Source organism: Coturnix japonica, chromosome 26, assembly GCF_054131305.1.
Source record: "Coturnix japonica strain WE chromosome 26, WE-NBRP24, whole genome shotgun sequence".
Taxonomy (NCBI): domain Eukaryota; kingdom Metazoa; phylum Chordata; class Aves; order Galliformes; family Phasianidae; genus Coturnix; species Coturnix japonica.
In genome coordinates, this window is record NC_140688.1 from 2,252,589 (window position 1) to 2,272,398 (window position 19,810).

General features: G+C 45.3%; 1 pseudogene; it reads right to left on the bottom strand.

Moving 5' to 3' along the window:
• Positions 1-3,905: 3,905 nt before the first annotated feature.
• Positions 3,906-8,405, bottom strand: LOC146756585 (uncharacterized; annotated as a pseudogene).
• Positions 8,406-19,810: the final 11,405 nt, after the last annotated feature.

The following is a 19,810-nucleotide window of genomic DNA, read 5'->3' on the forward strand; positions in this document are numbered from 1 at the left end:
TGCTTTGAAGCCTAAATTTGATAGTTGGAATACCGTCCAAAAAGGTATTCAGCGCCTGAGGGAATTGGCCATGGCGAAAATGTTGTACAGCCCTGATCCAAGCAAACTTGACCCTGAGAGAGTGAGGGCCGATCCTGACATGTGGCAGAAAATCACAAGTACAGCACCAGAGAGAATTGCACAGTCATTGGTATCAGGATCTAAAGGATTCGTGGACAGATGGCCCCGAGTTGTTGAGCTGATTATAATGCTTCAAACCACCGATCAGCAGCTCCCCCAACTGCATGCCGCAGTTTCTGCCATCTCACGGCTAGAAAACCGAGTAGATGAAATGTGCAAGAAATTGTTTCCATCAACTAATTGTAATGATCCCGTAATAGTATCAGAAACAACTGATGAAGGTCAATCCTCGTACGGGCCACCAGGTCTAATGAAGGATCTGATCAAACTAGTCCAGTCCTACTCCCCACCTGCATCATCAAAAGTCTCAGCTGTTAAACGCACACGCTTCCCAGCTCGAGCAAAGAACAACAGTACGATTGCACCGCGTGTTTCCATGTGGCGCTACCTACGTGACCGTGGAGAGGACATGAGGAAGTGGCATGATCAGCCTACTTCTGCACTACGAGCACGGGTGAAAGAACTACTAGACATACCAACCACCAGTGGAGTTGCTCCAGTCATCACAGGTAACCAATAGAGGGGCCCTGCCCTCAGTCAGGGGAGGGAAAGGGAGTTTATTGGACTGTGTGGATTCGATGGCCTGGCACATCAGAACCACAGGAATATAAGGCGCTGGTGGATACCGGTGCACAGTGCACCCTAATGCCCTCCAGTCATGAAGGGACAGAATCAATCCATATTTCTGGAGTGACTGGGGGCTCTCAAGAATTGACTGTGCTGGAGGCTGAAATAAGCCTCACTGGCAAAGACTGGCAAAAACATCCTATTGTGACTGACCCAGGGACTCCATGTATACTGGGTATTGATTACCTCAGAAGGGGGCATTTCAAGGATCCTAAGGGGTATCGATGGGCCTTTGGGATAGCTGCTGTAGACATGGACAACATTAAGCAGCTGTCTGTTTTGCCTGGCCTGTCAGAGGACCCGTCTGTTGTGGGGCTGCTACGAGTAAAAGAGCAGCAGGTACCAATTGCTACGAAGACAGTGCACAGACGGCAGTATCGCACCAACAGGGATTCCTTGATCCCCATTCATGATTTGATTCGCCAGCTGGAGAATCAGGGAGTGATCAGTAAAACTCACTCACCTTTTAACAGTCCCATATGGCCAGTGCGTAAAGCCAGTGGAGAATGGAGGCTGACAGTAGACTACCGTGGCCTGAATGAGGTCACACCCCCATTGAGCGCTGCTGTGCCGGACATGTTGGAACTCCAGTACGAGCTGGAGTCAAAAGCAGCCAAATGGTATGCCACCATTGACATTGCCAATGCCTTCTTCTCTATTCCTTTGGCCGCAGAATGCAAGCCACAGTTTGCCTTCACCTGGAGGGGCATTCAGTATACTTGGAACTGTTTGCCCCAGGGGTGGAAACACAGCCCAACCATTTGCCATGGGTTGGTCCAAACTGTACTGGAACAGGGTGGTGCTCCTGAACACCTGCAGTACATTGATGACATTGTTGTGTGGGGCGATACAGCAGAAGAAGTTTTCACAAAAGGAGAGCAGATAATCCGGATTCTTCTACAAGCTGGCTTTGCTATTAAGCGAAGCAAAGTAAAAGGACCTGCCCAGGAAATTCAGTTCTTAGGTATAAAGTGGCAGGATGGACGTCGTCACATCCCAGCAGATGTGATCGACAAAATCACTGCCATGTCTCCACCAACTAGCAAGAAAGAGACACAATCTTTCCTGGGTGCAGTGGGCTTTTGGAGGATGCACATTCCAAACTTCAGCCTCATTGTAAGCCCCCTTTATCAGGTGACGCGGAAGAAGAATGATTTTGCATGGGGCCCAGAGCAGCAGCAGGCTTTTGAACAGATTAAACAAGAGATAGCCCGTGCTGTAGCCCTGGGGCCAGTACGGACTGGACAGGATGTAAAGAACATCCTCTACACTGCTGCTGGAGAGAAAGGCCCCACTTGGAGTTTGTGGCAAAGAGCCTCAGGAGAGACCCGAGGCCGACCCCTGGGATTCTGGAGTCGATCATATAAGGGGTCTGAAGAGTGCTACACTCCAACTGAGAAGGAGATCTTAGCCGCGTATGAGGGGGTTCGGGCTGCTTCCGAAGTAGTTGGGACTGAAACACAGCTCCTTTTGGCACCTCGACTGCCAGTGTTGAACTGGATGTTCAAAGGACAGGTTCCCTCCACCCATCATGCTACCGATGTCACCTGGAGCAAGTGGATTACGCTGATTACACAGCGAGCGCGAATGCGAAACCTCAATCGTCCAGGAATCCTAGAGGTAATCATGGACTGGCCTGAAGATAAAAAGTTTGGAACATCACCAGCAGAAGAGGTATCACGTGCTAAAGAGGCCCCACCATACAACGAATTACCAGAAAATGAAAAGAAATATGCCCTATTCACTGACGGATCATGTCGCATTGTAGGGAAGCATCGCAAATGGAAAGCTGCTGTGTGGAGCCCCACACGACAGGTTGCAGAGGCCACTGAAGGTAAGGGAGAATCAAGTCAGTTTGCAGAGGTAAAAGCTGTCCAAGCTGGCCTTAGATGTTGCTGAACGGGAGAGGTGGCCAATGCTGTATCTTTATGCTGACTCATGGATGGTGGCAAATGCCTTATGGGGGTGGTTACAGCAGTGGGAACAAAATAACTGGCAACGGAGGGGAAAATCTGTTTGGGCCGCTGAACTATGGAAGGACATTGCTTCCCGAACAAAGAATATGGTTGTAAAGGTGCGTCATGTGGATGCACATGTGCCCAAAAGTCGGGCTACTGAAGAACAACAAAACAACCATCAGGTAGATAAAGCTGCTAGAATTGAGGTGGCTCAAATCGACTTGGATTGGCAGAATAAGGGCGAATTATTTCTAGCTCGATGGGCTCATGAGACCTCAGGCCATCAAGGAAGAGACGCAACATATAAGTGGGCCAGAGACCGAGGGGTGGACTTAACCATGGACGCTATTGCGCAGATTATTCATGATTGTGAAACATGTGCCATAATTAAACAAGCCAGAAGGATGAAACCTCTCTGGGAGGAAGGGCGATGGCAAAAGTATAAATATGGGGAGGCGTGGCAGGTTGATTATATCACCTTGCCACGATCTCGCAGTGGTAAGTGTTATGTACTCACTATGGTAGAGGCAACCACTGGGTGGCTTGAAACATACGCAGTACCCCATGCAACTGCTCGAAACACCATATTAGGTCTTGAAAAACAAGTCCTGTGGCGACATGGCACCCCTGAAAGAATTGAATCTGATAATGGGACACATTTCAAAAATTCTCTTATAAATACTTGGGCCAAAGATCATGGCATTGAGTGGATTTATCATATTCCCTACCATGCACCAGCTTCTGGTAAAACTGAACGATATAATGGGTTGTTGAAAACTATGTTGAAAGCAATGGGTGGTGGAACATTTAAGCACTGGGAGAAGAATCTGGCAGAAGCCACTTGGTTGGTCAATACTAGAGGATCTGTCAATCGTGATGGTCCTAGTCAATCTAGCCCCCTACACACTGTAGAAGGAGATAAGGTCCCTGTTATACATGTAAAGAACATGTTGGGAAAAGCTGTTTGGGTCCTTCCAGCTTCTGGAAAGGGCAAACCTATCCGTGGAACTGTCTTTGCCCAGGGACCTGGGTGCACTTGGTGGGTAATGCAGAAGGATGGGGATGTTCAATGTGTGCCACAAGGGAATTTGATGCTGGGGGAGTGCAGTCAATAATTTTATGTATCTATATATATATATATATGTTTGCATGTGTAGTGTATTTTAGTTATTATAGTTGTACATTTAGTTATGTTACATGCAATTCTACTATTTAGCTATCATAATTTTACATACGTGTATATATATGTATATATATGTATATATTAACCATGATGTAATAATGTAGAATAAGGGGTGGAATGTCATGGTTTTGTAATTTTGTAATTTTGCTATCAGTATTCCACATCATAACATCATGTCAAGTATGGATACTTCTGTTGAATGTGCAGTCCACAGAAGAAGACTACATATCCCAGAGAACAACAGGAGTAACAATAAGTCACGGGACCAGGACTCTATATAATCTCGTTCCCAGGCTGGAGTGCCCTCCTTCTTCTCTCGAACTTCTCGGAGAGTGGGAAGCGTTCCAGCCGTGTCGCCTAGAGTTCACAGTAGGCCTCTCGGTTTTCGGAGACTCTCTCTCTCTCTGTTTCGTTCGATTTTGTTAGCCTTAATTATATTATATTGTGTTATCTTGTATTTCGATATCATATTTAGTAAAATAAGTTTTTCCTCCTTAGATTGTCGCTGTTTTATCCCACTCCCCTTTTCCCCCTCCTTTCCGGGCCCCGGGGGGGGGTGTGGGGTGGCTTCCCCTGTCACGGGCATAGGTAAATCTAAGTAACCCGTGACAGTATTCCACATCAGAACATCATGTGGAGCACAGAGAAGAACTACACATCCCAGAGGACCTCAGTTTCAATAAGACTGTATTATATTGTGTAATCTTACATCCCAACATCATAGTTAGTAAGGTAAGTCTCCACCTTACATTGTTGCTGCTGCTCTGTTTGTTTCCCTGAGCCCAGCTCCCGTCTCCCTACCCCTTTTTCCTTCCCATTAATGGGGGGCGGGGAGCCCATAGGCCTGCTAACCCCAGTCACGGACATAGATTGATCTAGATAACATAATGACACACTCCTGTGTGGATGCTCTGATGCAGCATCAGTTCAGAACTCCCTTTGAAGCTCTTACCACACTCAGGACACTTTCAGGGTATTTCTTTTGTGTGGATGTGCTGGTGGCGCTTCAAATCAGAACTCCTTTTGAAGCTATTCCCACACTCAGTACATTTAAATGGTCTCTCTCCCATGTGGATAAACTGATGGGAAGAGAAGCTGGAACTCCATTTGAAGCTTTTCCCACACTCAATACATTTAAAGGGTTTGTCTCCCGAGTGGACATTCTGGTGCAGTTTCAATTTAGAACTGCTTATGAAGGCCTTCCCACACTCAGTGCACTGAAAGGGTTTTACTCCTGTATGGATGCGCTGGTGGCACTTCAGTTCAGAATTGCTTTTGAAGCTCTTCCCACACTCAGGGCACGTATAGGGTTTCTCTCCCGTATGGATGCGCTGGTGGCACTTCAAAAAAGAACTGCTGGCGAAGCTCTTCCCACACTCAGTGCACTTAGACAGTTTCACTCCTGTGTGGATGCGCTGGTGGCGCTTCAAATCATAACTCCCTTTGAAACTCTTCCCACACTTAGGACATATAAAGGGTCTCTCTCCCATGTGGACGCGCTGATGGGAAGAGAAGCTGGAACTCCATTTGAAGCCTTTCCCACACTCAGGGCACTTAAATGGTTTGTCTCCTGAGTGGACATTCTGGTGCAATTTCAATACAGAACTGCTTTTGAAGCTCTTCCTACACTCAGGACACTGAAAGGGTTTCAGTCCTGTGTGGATGCGTTGATGGCACTTCAAAACAGAACTGATTTTGAAGCTCTTCCCACACTCAAAGCACTTATATAGTCTCACTCCTGTGTGGGTGCGCAGGTGGAGCGTCAATTCAGAGCTGCTCCTGAAGCTGTTACCACACTCAGTGCACTTAAATGGTCTCTCTCCTGTGTGGATGCGATGGTGTTGGGAGAACTTGGAACTGCTTTTGAAGCTCTTCCCGCACATAGAACACTTATATGGTTTCTCTCCTGTGTGGATGCGCAGGTGCATCTTCAATTCATAGCTGCTTCTAAAGCTCTTCCCACACTCAGTACACTTAAATGGTCTCTCTCCTGTGTGGACGCGATAGTGGTAGATGAGGCTGGAACTGTTTTTGAAGCTCTTCCCACACTCAAGGCATTTATATGGTCGCTCTCCTGTGTGGACACGTTGGTGTCTTTTGAGTTTAGAACTACATTTAAAGCTCTTCCCACACTCAGGGCACTTGTACATTCTCTCTCTTCTGTGGATACACTGCTGGGAAGTGAGGCTCCCAGTGTCCGTGAAATTCTTTCCACAATCAGAGCACTCGGAGGCTCTCTCTCCTGTGTACATGCACTGCTGGCCAGTGGGGTGGACTCTCCTTTTCATGCTCTGCAGAATCACAGAACTCGTAATGCCTCTTTGCTGAGTGCATGCACTGGTGGTTAGTGATGCTGGAATCTGTTTTAAAGCTTTTCTCACACTCAGTGCACGGATTCTGCTTTTTCATCTGGCACGCATCCTTGCTCCTGGTTTCCTCAGGCTGCTTTGGACCTATGGTGAAGTCCACTGGGTTCCTCAATGTCATTCCCAGACGCTTTCCCAGGGGCTTCTTGATGTGCTCACCCGGCCCATGCTGCAGGCCTTCATGGGCATCCCTTCTGATTTCTTCCATAGAGATGTGACCCCACTGTCTATCTGCTACACAACTTCTCTGCAGAACCTCCTTTGCATTTTTGATCCCATCAGCTGCTGGATGACAGACAAAATGCAGCAATAGCACACGGTGCCCAACATAAAACACAGGCAGAGAAGGCTCTTACAGCCCCAACATTCCCCTTCCCTCCACCATCTCACCTGGGATGAGGTCTCCTGGCATGGCCTCAGGGCTACGCACATCTGGGATCCAGGGGTCTTCCCCACTTTCAAGCAGGGAGATCACCACGGGCTTGGGGCCTGGAAATGGAGCTTCAGGGAGAGAAACAGGGAACAAGAGAGCATTTCCATCATGCTGGCACACTGCCTGTTCAACAGCTCCACTCTGTCTCCCTCCGCATGGACAAACCACCCCTTGGGCCTGAATGTTGGAGCAAAGAATGATTTGACATCTGAACATTATGAAGGGATATTTTTCTTATATGTTCAACAGGTCATCAGCACCACTGTGTCCCTCCCCAAGGAGAAACCACCATTTGGGCCTGAATGACACCACGCCTACAGCTTCCCTTGGAGCAAAGAATGCTTTGACATCTCTGAACATTGTGAAGGGATATTTTTTCTTTCAAATTAACTTTAAAACAGATTATTTTCTTACAATCTACCAGTGGTCAAGGCATCAAAATGTTGATGGCAATTGCATGTAAAATCCTCAATTTCATAGCAGTATTCAGGGAGTCATCTGTGAGCTGGAGCTGGTGGCACCATGCAACACTCAACACAAGGGCTGGTTTTCTACCTCCTGGCTGATGCCTCCTTGCCAGCACTGACTCTGCAGCTTTGATCACAGTGCCGTGCATACTAATCCCTTCTGAAACTCATGCTTCTCAGTATCTCCTTTCTTGCTGGCACTGTGGTGTTAGTCAATATGTAGCTGCATGACAATTATTCAAGGCCCAGCTTGCAGAGGCTCATTCTGCACAGTTAAAGGTGCCCTAACAAGGAGGAAAGGCAGACAAGCTCTCACCCAGCGAGGCCACGCACTGGTACGTCTCCAGCATCACGTCCCGGTAGAGCGCTCGCTGCGCAGGGTCCAGCAGCGCCCACTCCTCCCTGCTGAAATACACGGCCACCTCCTCAAAGCTCACGGGCTCCTGCAAGCAAAGAGGCTCCCTGCTGGGAACAGCCAAGGCCCAGGCAAACAGTGCACACAGGACAGAACCTCCCATCTCAGCTGCTTCCCTGTCCCCTGCACACACACGCTGGCTGAGAGCACCTCCCTCTTCCCCTGCATTCACATCCCTGGCCCTTTGGCCTCTCCTGCCTGCTTCCCCAGCCCCTACCTCAGCTAGATGTGTTGCAGACATTTGCTGCTCTCCTGCAGGCTGGGATGATCACGGCTGGAAGGCAGAAGTTGAACTGGAGCCTGCAGGGAGAAGAGAAATGGCAGGGGAGCTGTGAGGGAATGCAGCAGTCCCAGTCCCAGCTCAGCCCTTCTGCAGGGCGCTGCCTGGGCTTACAGAGGAAGACAATGAGCTGCAGTACAGGAAACAGCCTAGCTCAAAGAGATAAACTGCCACAAAGCTGTTTCATACTGGGAGGCTGATGCAACTGGTAGCAGACACTTAGTTCAACAGCTGAGACTGAGCTGGGGACTTAACGATAAAAGCAAGGCAAGGAGGCAGCCATCTTATCCCAAAACAGGGAGCAGCACAAGTGCCCCTCCAGCTCTGCTGCACAGCAGCAGGCTGCACTACAGGACCTGCCTTCAAACAGGGCTCTCTGCAGCTCACACCTGCACAGAGATCCCTTGCAGCTTGACGTCAAGACTCCTCCTCAGTACAGATCTTCTCTAAGGCACCTGTGGTTACTTTGGAGCTTTAATGTGCTCTATAAGGCTCTGCCTTAGTGGGACCATTTGATTCCTTCCACACAAAGCCTTGAGCAAGTTTGGGACTAGGAGAGGATCCAGCCACATCCTAGCTCCTTACCTCTGTGGTCTGAAGACATGAGAAAGAAAGGGGAAGTACTCTGAGCCTCGTGACTCAATGGGATGGCCTCCTGTAGCTGTGCGTGTAACCCTACCCTCTATGCAGTAAATAACCAAGTGTATCCAGTCACCTCAGAAGGGGAGTTTTATTGGAGGTCTGAGTGGAGAAGAAAGTTGAGGACATACAACAAGGACAGGCTGTGCTGACTGGGGGATCTTTTGACTGACTGCAAGCACGTCTAAATGGGACGGCTACCCAGGAAAGAGCTGCAAAAATACTGTTAGAAAATGGTATGGCCATCCAACCATCCAGCAGGAGGTGCAGAAAAGCACCTGGTTCATGGAAGAACACTGTGAATGCAGCCCCCAACACACAAACACAGCAAGCCTCAGCGCAGATGGCAGCTGCCAGCAGAGCAGCCTGCTAGAGCACCGCCTCTACAGATCCGTGAGGGGAACACCTGGTGGCAAATGGATTAAATCCTCTGGCAGATGTCTGTACATCCTCTCAGGAGTGGAAGTAGCCTTGGGCTTGCTGAAATCAACCAAGCCCTCATAAAAGGGTTGGGAAAAGTACTTTGTGAAGGAAAATGATGTAGTTCTCAAAACCACCTACTGCTGATGTTACCTAAAAGTGATGAGGGCTCACATTCCTTGTGTAAGGAAGTGCAAAATGGCGAGGAGTCAACTGGATTTTACACACTTCTCAAATAAACAGGATGGCTTACTTAAACACAGAAACAAATCAACAAAACATCCAAAAAACTCCTGAAAAGAGAGAGTATCTGACAGCACTGCAGCCAAACCAGCCTGTGACGGTCACTACCACAACCAGACAATGCTGTGCTGGGAATTTTAACTCAACCAGGAAGGCAACTTATCAAATAGTAGCAGCTCAAAACAGAACAATTAAGGCAATAAACAACCACGTGGTTACAACAGCCTTGTTGAACCCTTGTTAGAGCACTCCATGATACCTGCATTACATCAATAAATACATTCCTCCCTCCCTCTTCAGCCGAGCACGCAGACTGCGCTCACTGCCAGGGGGCGCTCTCAGCAGCGCGTGCCCTTTGCAGAAGGCACCTGGGCTGTGCTTTACTGACCTGCTGCTGCTCGGCCGTGTTCTCAACGCGTGCTCCAGTCAGCCCACAGGCTGCCAGCTTCTCATCGTCTGTTCCAGAGCCCAGTGCCGGAGCTGCTGCAGATGCTGAACGTGCTCAGGGCCCGCAGCTGTGTGCTCAAGGCATCTGCAGCTGCCGGGACAGCCTGAACAAAAGCCTTGCCAGGGCTTTGCACAACCCCAGCTGAGCCATCAGGCAAGCGCTCAGCAAACAAAAGGTAACGCCATTTCAAGGGTCGCCAGAGGCACGTGTTGCCCGCAGGGTCCCCAAAGAGAAGCTGGGGGCTGCCGGGGAGGAGGAGCAGGGCGAGTGCAAATTTCCACTTGGAGGCTTCACATTAAGACACTCCAAAGGAGGCATCGGGGGGTTTAAAGCTTCCGTCAATCCACTCGTGCACAGCTGCAGAGCGAGGCCGTCTCGTGTCTCCCGTGGCCCAGAGGAAGAACTGCAGTCCCAGCTGCGCTGTGTTACAGAGATCCAACCGGGCAGCAGAGCACGCTGACCTCCTCTGCTCCCTTCCTCACTGTCCCAGCTCCCAGCCCGTTCCCGTGCCCCTCGGAGCCCAGCCCGGGCTGCATGAACTGCCGCCCTGGTTGCAGCCCGTCTGGGCCAGCAAACCTGCTGCGCTGAGTGGGAGCTGGAGCCGGGACCAGGGTCCCGCCTGGGGTACGGCAGTGCGGGTTCCGCCCCGTCCGGGGCCGCTCCCCGCTCCTCTCCCGGTGCTGCTGGCAGGGGGCAGGAAGCGTGCGCTCCTCTGCACGAGCCACGAAGGGCACCTACCTTGGGTGCGGAGCAGGCTGCTCCCAGCTCTGGTGCAGGTAGCCGGGCTCCTCGGAGTCGCGTAGAGCAGAGGACGCCGAGTGCCCTCAGCCCGGAGCTGGCCGCAGGACGGCCTTGGTGCACCTCCTGCCACCGCGGTGCTGCCCGGATGGCTTCCAGCCAGGCTCTCGCCTCTTCCGCACAGGCTCAGGAAGGCAGGAATTCCCACAACGATCACGCCCAGAGCTCGTTTTCATGGCACATCTGCCCCCGGGGGATGGCGATGGGAAGGGGTGCGGGGGAGGAGGGTGGGAGGAATGGGGGCTGTGTTTTGTTACGCTAATGAAGCATCGCTTTCTGCCGGCTCTCTTTGCTTCCTTCGGTGGGGACATTCGCACACCCTTGTGGTCAGACATCCCTCCCTTGCTGTCCTGGCGTTCCTGTTACTGCTCTCCCCCACGAGTATGTCCCAGCAAGAGGCAATCTCCGGTACAGCACCAGAGGACATTCTGTGTTGAACAGAACTCTTGCAATGGAACCGAGCTGTGGCTAGGAGCTTTACCCAGAAGCTGCTGTAAGAATACGACTTTCCCCAGATCCTTGTCTAAGGGTCCTAATAAGTCTTCTGTGCAGCGATACCTTGCGGTTCTGTGTGGGTTTGTGGTCCGTATGGCTGGCCATACCTACCCTTGAGTTGCACCGGGCAGTGTACTTGGGAGTGACCTCACTGGAAGAAAAGCAGTGTGCAAACTGCAATGGGAAATTGCATTTAGGAAAGCAGGATATTGAGGTTCGTTTTCTGGTGGATATGGGTGCTTCTTACTACCCATAGATGGTTTTGTAACAGTAGTAGATGCTACTGCCCAACGGGAAAAGGTTTCCTTTTTTGGATTAATTAAACATAAGCTAAGAAAACAAGCAGCAATACAGAAATTCTTGTACCTGCCAGGTTACTCTGGCAAGAAATTGAATAAAACTGGAGCTAAGAGTGCAACAATATTGACTGATTAAAAACTGTAACTCTGGCTTTAACACAAACTGGGCAAAACAATGTTGTACCCCCAGGAGTTACAGCAGTCTCAAATATGCTACACTTAGTGGTGTGGGCATCAGGGCCAAAAATGAAGCCCTAAATAGAAGTTAAAAGCAAGAGCTTGCCTAGTCAGGGTAAAGCGGTGCCCTTTGAGGGTATGGGACTGTAGGAGGATAAAAGAAATAATAGGTAACTTTTTGGAGTTTGGATTCCAATTTTGATAGCAAGTGCTGTAGTTTGGTACAAGACTTGAGGGCAAGTACTAGAATAGTTGAATGGATACACTCAGTGGTGGCAAATCCGTGCACTTTATTAACCAAGTTAAGGAACAAAAAGTTTAAGTTTACCTTCTGGATTTGAGGGATGTCTCTTCAGCCTGGTTTGGCCAAAGGAAGCCTAAGGTTATTTGCCTTTGAATAGGAAAGCCCTGATATGGGGAGAAGAGTCTCAGTTAACCTGGACAGTGTTACCCAGGGTTGTGAGAACAGCTGAATGATGGTCAACTCATGAGCCTGAGATCTGGGATCCTCCATCCTAGGGTGGAACTTTACTGCAGCACGTGGCTGCCACAGCAACAAAAGGACTGTGTACAATAGACTGAGAGTTTGCTGAGTTTCTTGGTTTACAGAAAGCACAAATAACTCAACAGCAAGTGACATATTTGGGATATGAGATTACAGCTGGACTTTGAACCTTACGGACTGCCAGGAAAAAAGTCATCTGCCAAACCCCTGAGCTGCAAATTGCCAAGGAAGTGAGTAAGGGATGGCCAGGGTGCCTGAGGGCGGTGGCTGCACTGGTACTTGTGGGAATACAAGAAAAGCTGTTCAGAGCAGCAGCTGTGGAGCAAGATAAACAGCATGAGAACCAAGGACACCTCTGCAAGGAGAAGAAGGGTCTCACAGCTCTGATTGGATACGTGCCTGCATGGACAGTTGAAAAGGGTTCTGTAGAATGCTCTGTTGACATGTAAAGGTGGTTGGGAAAGTTGTAAGGGCGGACGGGAAAGTTAGAAAATAACAACTTGTGAAGGTCTATAAGGGATGTGAGAACTTGTAATAAACGATTTGGATCGTTCACATCTGAGTCCGTGCCTCAAACGCTGCAAACGTGGTGGTGATAGGTTGATGGTTGGACTTGTTCTTAGAGGTATTTCCAACCGTAATGATTTTTTTATTCTATGAGGGTTAAGGACTCCAGGACAGTATCAGTGAATACTTCATTCATGGCTTGAAAGCTGAAGCTTGAAGCTGCTGAGGTTGAATGAGGAAGAGTATGTCCTTTGATGTGGTTGAAAACTGATCTTGAACAGACTTTCTCAACAGGATACTCTTTGGTTGGGACAAATACAGAGGAGTGTATTTGTGATTTTTCTTGCACAGGGTCAGTGATCACTGTCTGCACAACAGTTTTAGGAAACAAGAAAAGAGAAAAAAGAAAACAACTGCACGGGACCTAAGTAAAATGAATTCTTAATGACTGACTGTGCTAGTGAAACATATTGAGTAGCTTGAAGCTTAAGACAAAGGAGTTAATTGCTTTGTTGTATGTGACTATATGAAGGGTTGCTGTAAAGAAGAATTGTAAACTTGTTATATGGCAAACAGGCTATGAACTAGTGGTTGTATCAGTTAGGAAGATTCGTGTTAGTTACTGCCTTTGAGTAGTAAAGCTTGTAGAGCTTGGGAAGAATAGGTTGGAAAAGCTACAGAATTTTCATCAGTAACAGCTTAGACATATATTGGGGTTAATCTAGTTATGGATTTTATTGCTGTAAGACATGAGGGACGGGCAAAATGACTTGTTCCTAGTCCCTCCCAGTGCTGTTATTCTGTGCTGCTTGTGTGTTTTCAGAAATCTATGTATTACTTACTATTGTGCCTTTGTTCTTTAGTTGTCATTAGTTGTGGCAAGGGTGACAGCCCTTTCTTCACTCTGTTTCCCTACTGTAGAATTAGGAAATTTACAAAGAGGAAAAACGTGAATAGTCAGGAATATTTTGGAAAGTGTTTCCACTGTTAAACACTTCAGAATTTCTCAGAAATTCTGCTTCCCAGCTGTAAAGAAAAGGCTTGTGCATAATTTCAAAGGGTTGAGAATACTTAATCCTGAAATTGTTTATTGGTTTTTTACTCTGTTTTGGCCTTGTACTTTGTCTCCAGTAGTATGTAGTTGGCACTCAGAAGTAATTTGATTCAGCTTGTCCTTCTGCACTGTTTGCTTTCTGTTCCGTTGTGCTGCTTTGCCTGTGGAGTCCTCTAGTCTGAGATCTGTTGTCTCACCTTGCCTGAATTCTGCCTCAACTGAATAGACATAGATTCAAAACCTGTGTTGCATTATTTTCTGGTTTCAGAAGTGTCCAGTCTTTTACTAGATAGACTTTCCTGGTTTTGAGTAACTTGCAAAACTGATAGTATTCCTGCCTGCTTCCCGAGAGTCTCTGTTTTTCAGACAAGGTTATGTTAACAAATCCATGAAACCCCAATAGAAATTCTGGACTCTTTGCTGTGTGTCTACTTGCATCTTCTGCTTTCTGCCCTTGTCTTTGTGATGTCTTCGTTTTGCACATCCTCTTTATTTGTCTTACTTGAGTAAATGAATCCATCTGTCACAATCTTCTCACCTGGATGTCTGAAAGTTCTCTTCCCAGCAGGGGATTTATTTCACTGTTTACCTCTTAACTTTTGTCCTTCCATTTCCTTCTCTGTTCCTTTGGTTTTATTTGCTGCAACGCTTCCTCCTCTTTATTTTCAGGAGTACTTCTAATCTCTTAACATGAACTGTGTGTTCCTGTACTTCAGGTTCTCTTCAAAGATTTTTTCCATATCTCTTCTTTGATTTTGATTAATGTTAACTGTTGAGATTTTTCTGGATGTATTCCCAAGACTCAATCTGAGGTTTAAAATCCATCCAGTAGTACTACTGAATTCAAGTCTGCAATTCAGAATTGCATCGTTCGTAGAGCAGGGCCTTTTTAGAATTGAATTCAGTGGGATGTGAACAGAAGACTCAGGGCAGCAGGGTCTGTTTTAGTTGGATAAGGCTTTTGGTTAACTCTTCTCATTCCTGTAGATATGGATTTATCTTGTTTCATCTACATGCAAAACTTTGTAGTGTAATCAGTTACATAAAAATACATTCTCTTCTCTTCCTGTGTTTCTAGTTCTGTCTTAGTAATTTTCTTGAAATGTGTTAGCACAGTCCTGCTTCATGTAGTTCCTGTCCTTGTTTTTCTGTTCCTCCTGCTTTCCCTAGTCCTGTTCTGATAACCTCAGAAGTACTCTCTGTTCTTCTTAATTTCTTCATGCCTAAATAGAATTGTCTCCTCAACACCAAATCTGAAATGTTTTTGTGTTATCTTAGCAGCCCAAAAGTAAATACCAGGTTAGTTTTTATGAGAATTTCCTTTTCAGCGTCAGAATCTGAGCTTGGTTTACCAGAAGAGCTCAGGAAAACTAATGTTTATTAAAAATCAGTGTATTCTGTAACTCCACCACGTTCGGCATAGTGCAGTTTAGGTTCAATGGAATACAGTATTCTCCTGAAGCTTTGAGATGTTTGTCTTTTTGATTAATGGAAATGGTGGAAAGCATTGTACTTGAATTGCAGGTGTTGTGCTTCTTCCAATGATTATGAAAATCAGCTGTATTGTCTGGTGCCTTGGGAAAAATACAGCAGGAATTGAAAAGTCCTGCCAGGTTTCCTGCTTTTGTTTTGCATGTGGTAGTATTGAGCTATTAAGAAAGACTTCAAATGTTGTGCGGTACAGCTCGTATTTCCTATCTGCTTAAAGGGAGAAGCAAAGTCTTTGATACTGCTACAGCTGTTGGATGTGAAGCTTTAATTAAAAAGTTCTTTGCTTTGTTTGGTAGCAATAGCTAAATATCCTGTTGAAGGAAATGTAACTTTTTTTAATCAGGGGTGATTAAATTCTTATGATCACGTTAGCAGATGTTTTGGGACAGATCTTAAACGAAAGTTTTAACAGTCATATCTGTTTCCATTGCTTACATGTCCATTACCAGTAGTTGTGGGTCTGTTTAACATGTTTTTCTTTGCTCCGTGTAATTATTATTTTTTCAACAAAATAACAGTACTTTGTGCTTTTACTGTGCATTCTGCTATTATCTTATTGTAAAACATGGGACCCCATTGTAATATATCTATGAGGGCTGCTCTGAAAGTAATGCCTCCTATTTTATTATGTCAGCCCATGACATCAGAGGCAGATGTTAGTGGGATGGCAGTAGAGGTTGAACCTCCCCGCCAGTATTCCATTACATTTTATTACTGTGCAATGAAAGCTTTGCTTCTATCATAAGCATGTATCCTTCTCAGTGTCTAGCTTCAGCAGTAGAGGTTTTCACAGAGCTCTGAGAGCAGAGCTACACTTTAAAACCGGTGAGTCTGCCCCATGGGTTGGAAGTGATAAGCTTGGCTTTTGTTTGTAACTTTGAGACAGCTGCTCAAGAGTGGGGTTATTCTCATGTGTGCATTAACAGATAGCTTATTACCTGCTGGTGAAGATTAGTTAAGCATCCATAAATGTTGACGGTTTTTGTCATCACCAGGCATAATGTTAGGATTTAAATGCATTCCCAAAGTGGAAAATGCTCATGAAGATTTCTGTTTGATTGTTTTCAGAGTTGTGGGTTATACTGCTTTCTTTTAATGGGCTTGCTATGACAAATATAAAGCCTGTTCTTTTCAGCCTTTAGTTTACTAGCTATTAACAACAGAATATTTACAGTGAAAAAGATCTAAGGGGATAAACACATTATATTTTAGCACCTCAACATTTGCAAAAAATAAATGGACAAAACCACCTCCCTTCCCACTACAGCACTTATCTGGCAGAACTGGTTGGATTGCTTCTGTTCTCTTAGCTCTTGGGGCTGTTGTTTTGCCACTCACAGAACTGCTTCCCATGAGTTTATGTTGTGTTTGCACTGGAGGGGTTGAGAAGCAGCTGAAACTGTCAGCTTCATTCTTGTCCTGCATCCCACTGAATGTGAGCTGTGTATGAACTCAATAAGCAAATACGATTTTTGGTATTGCATTAAGTATATTCCTGTGCTGTGCTCTGGTGGTATGTAACTGTTCAGGCTTTGACATTATTAATGGAAGCATGCCTGACTTCAGCATGTGCAAGGCTTAATCATGGCTTAATCTAACCCATCTTTTAACAATGAGGCAGAGTTCAAGTAGATTTGCAGGTGATCAGTTGTGCAAGACAAAACTGAATTCCTTCTTTGATAGAACAACCAATTCCTTTTTTCCTCCAGACAAAGAGAAGAGATGTAGTCCCATATGTCATACTTCACTTGTGCTCTTGAGGCTGTGCCAGACAGTAAACAGCTAATTCATGTAAAAGAGATGATCGTTGCGAGAGTTGGTGTTTACTGAAGGAAACAACTGCTTGTGGTTCTTTTTTTTATTTAGGGCAACCACCTCAAAAGCCATAAGCAACAACAAAAATTCCTGCAGGAGTGATTGGAACGAGAAATGTTGGCAATAAGGGGATTTTCCAAGGGCTCAAATTGAGGGCTAGTCTTGCACTGTTTGCAGTAATGACCTTGGCACCAAAAACTCATTGGGATTTTCTTATGAGAATTTGTGGTGTGTTGTCAGTAGGTGACAACTGAGGAAACGCATGTGCAGCAGAACACATGCGTTTGGGACATGGTACAGATACAGAAAAACCAGTGAGACTGGGCATGTCAAGGCCAATAACAACCCTCCTGGGAGACAGTAGAAATCCTTACTGTTGCAGCATGAATAACTGGAGAGAAGTGAACGTGAGAGTGGAAGATGTATAGGGAAAGATATTCTGTGGAGAATAAGCTGCAATTAAGGCATTGTACAATGTTCTTCCAGCTGGAATATTACTTGCAGTTCTGGCTACTATATTCAAGAAACATTGATTGAAGCTGCTTGGAATTCAATGAAGGGAATATTATGGGAATAAAGAGCCTGTTATGAAAGGACAGTAGAGAAATTTTTCAGTCTGTGGATAAGATCTAATGGCTGGATAAAATAAATGTAAATGAATGGAAAAGCTCTTGCCTCTTAAGGTGGGATCCTGGAAGAGCCTCTGTGGTCATTTGTCCAGTGTGTTTTCCCCCAACTCTTTCTGTACAGGGAGTGATATTGTTTAAACCTACCTTTATAAATGAATCAGTTGGGTATCTTACATGAGTTATTGCCTTTGTTTATAAACAGTATTGGACAGTATTGATTTATGTAATTGAAAATGAAAAATCATCATTATGAAGATTTTGTTTGGGACCTGAGCAAGGTCAGTTGAGCTCCCAACACGCTGTGGAAGAAAACTTGTTTTTATTCTTGTGAATTATTTTTTTAATCTCTAATGTCGTTCTGGGAACACTGTTACATCCCTAAAAGGCAGCAGCATATTTAAATTATCCCAGTAATGAATAATAATATACAGTAAGGAATAATAATAGTTTCATTATAAGTGTTAAAATTTTCACTGATAGTTTAAAAAAAGGAAATGCTATTTATCAGATGTCAAAAACAGGATAATTTACCAAATGCAGAAATTTAGGATTTAGTGAAATTAATTCAGGTGTAAGAATATTGGTGGCCTGTATTTGACTCCTGCATAGTTTGCAAGGTTCTTGCACATAAAACCTAGTTTTGTGGTATTTTTGCTTCTAATTCTACCCTCTTGTTAGCAATTTGTGGGTCAGGCTGGGTCACATCACACTTCATTTCAGTTTTCAGTTCCTTCTTACTTCATCTACTTTTATTCCTCCATCATACAGGTAGTTAGGGCAGTCGATATATGAATCATTGTGGAGATGACTGTTCCTGTAACATTTGAAAGAAAAAATTGTTTTTTGATCAAGCGTTCCCAGTAAAAGATAAATAATTCTATGTGAACCAAAAAACTCTGAGTAACTAGTGAAATAAGTTGACCTTTTTCTTTCCAGTTTTGCAGGTAGGAAGACAAACCTGATGAGCTGAATGAGTTTTCTGTTTAGCTGCTGTGTCTGAAATAAAACTAGTTCATAGACTGCATGCAATTTCAGTTATTCATTGGTGGGGTATTTCTTGTTTTGCTTGTAGTTGCCCTGTGGTCACCGGTGTAAAGAGATTTGCCATTCAGGTGATTGTCCTCTGAACTGCAGCCAGAAGGTTAAACTCAAGTGTCCTTGTAAGCGACTGAAAAAGGTAAGTTTTGGAGTTGCAGTTCTGAGAGTGACACATTTTCTTTGTATGTTCCTAGGCTTGTGTACATGGATTGTCTCTGGTCAAGACTGGAATAGAATCAGTTACTTGAGCAGAGCAGCAACAGCAGCTGAAAGTCTGGGTGGAACAATCAAAATATTCACTAAGGAAAATAAAATTCATTGTAGAAAATGTTAGCTCCCAGATTTGCAATACCTTTCTCTTCAAGCACACTTCAATTTTTGTAGTTCCATTAGGAAAATAATCAGATGATCTGGAGTGATTTAAGAAGTCAAAGCCCATTTTCCTCATTAGGAACTGAGAAGTTTATAATTACATAAATTGGAACAGTCACAGATGTTTTGAATTCCTAATTGATGGTTGTCTGAGGCCCTTAAAGCAAACAGAGGCATCAGCATCCTTAGCTTTCAGCAGAGATAAAGGACAAAGCTTATAGCTATCAAGTATGATGAGGGGAAAAACAGAGGCTGCTGTGACCTCTTGACAAGTGTTAACTTAATGAAAAATTCACTATCTGGCTTGAACAAAGCATGCTTAAATTATTTTCAAGACCCGGTTAACTTCTGAGCTTTTCACACAGATGCAGTTTCCCCAGAGTTCTTAGCTTCTCCAAGAAATGTCTTCAGAAATCTCAGATCTTGCAGGGCGCATGTCCAAGAGAAAGGATGGTAATGCCCAGAGTACGTGCTTCAAATTGAGCAGTCTCTGCTTATAAATAACTAGCTTTTCTTTATTTGTAAGTTGAAATGTTGACTTCTGCTGAGGATAAATTATTTTGTTGTGACTAAGTGCTCTTACTAATTTCAGTTTTTCTTACTCTACTGTGTTCAGTAAAATCAATAATATCATTGGTTGCGTGTATACTTCTGCTTCTTGTTCCTTAAGATATAGGTTTACAGTTGGACTTGATGATCTTTGAGGTCTTGTTTCTTATGCCAGACTTAATTGAATAAGGAAGATGGGTATTTCCATGATAGCTCTGTTACATCTAGTTGTTGCTGTCCCTAATTTTCGTACTGTTTTTGGAAAACTGAAATGTGTCATCATCTTCTGCTGAGTTCTGACGCTGTATAGCTATTTCAGACCAGTTCAGATTTTATTGTCCCAGAGTGCCGGGATGTCTTCAGTGATTATGTGGATGTCCAACTGAAATGTGGTAGCAAGAAGCAATGAAATTAATGTTTAG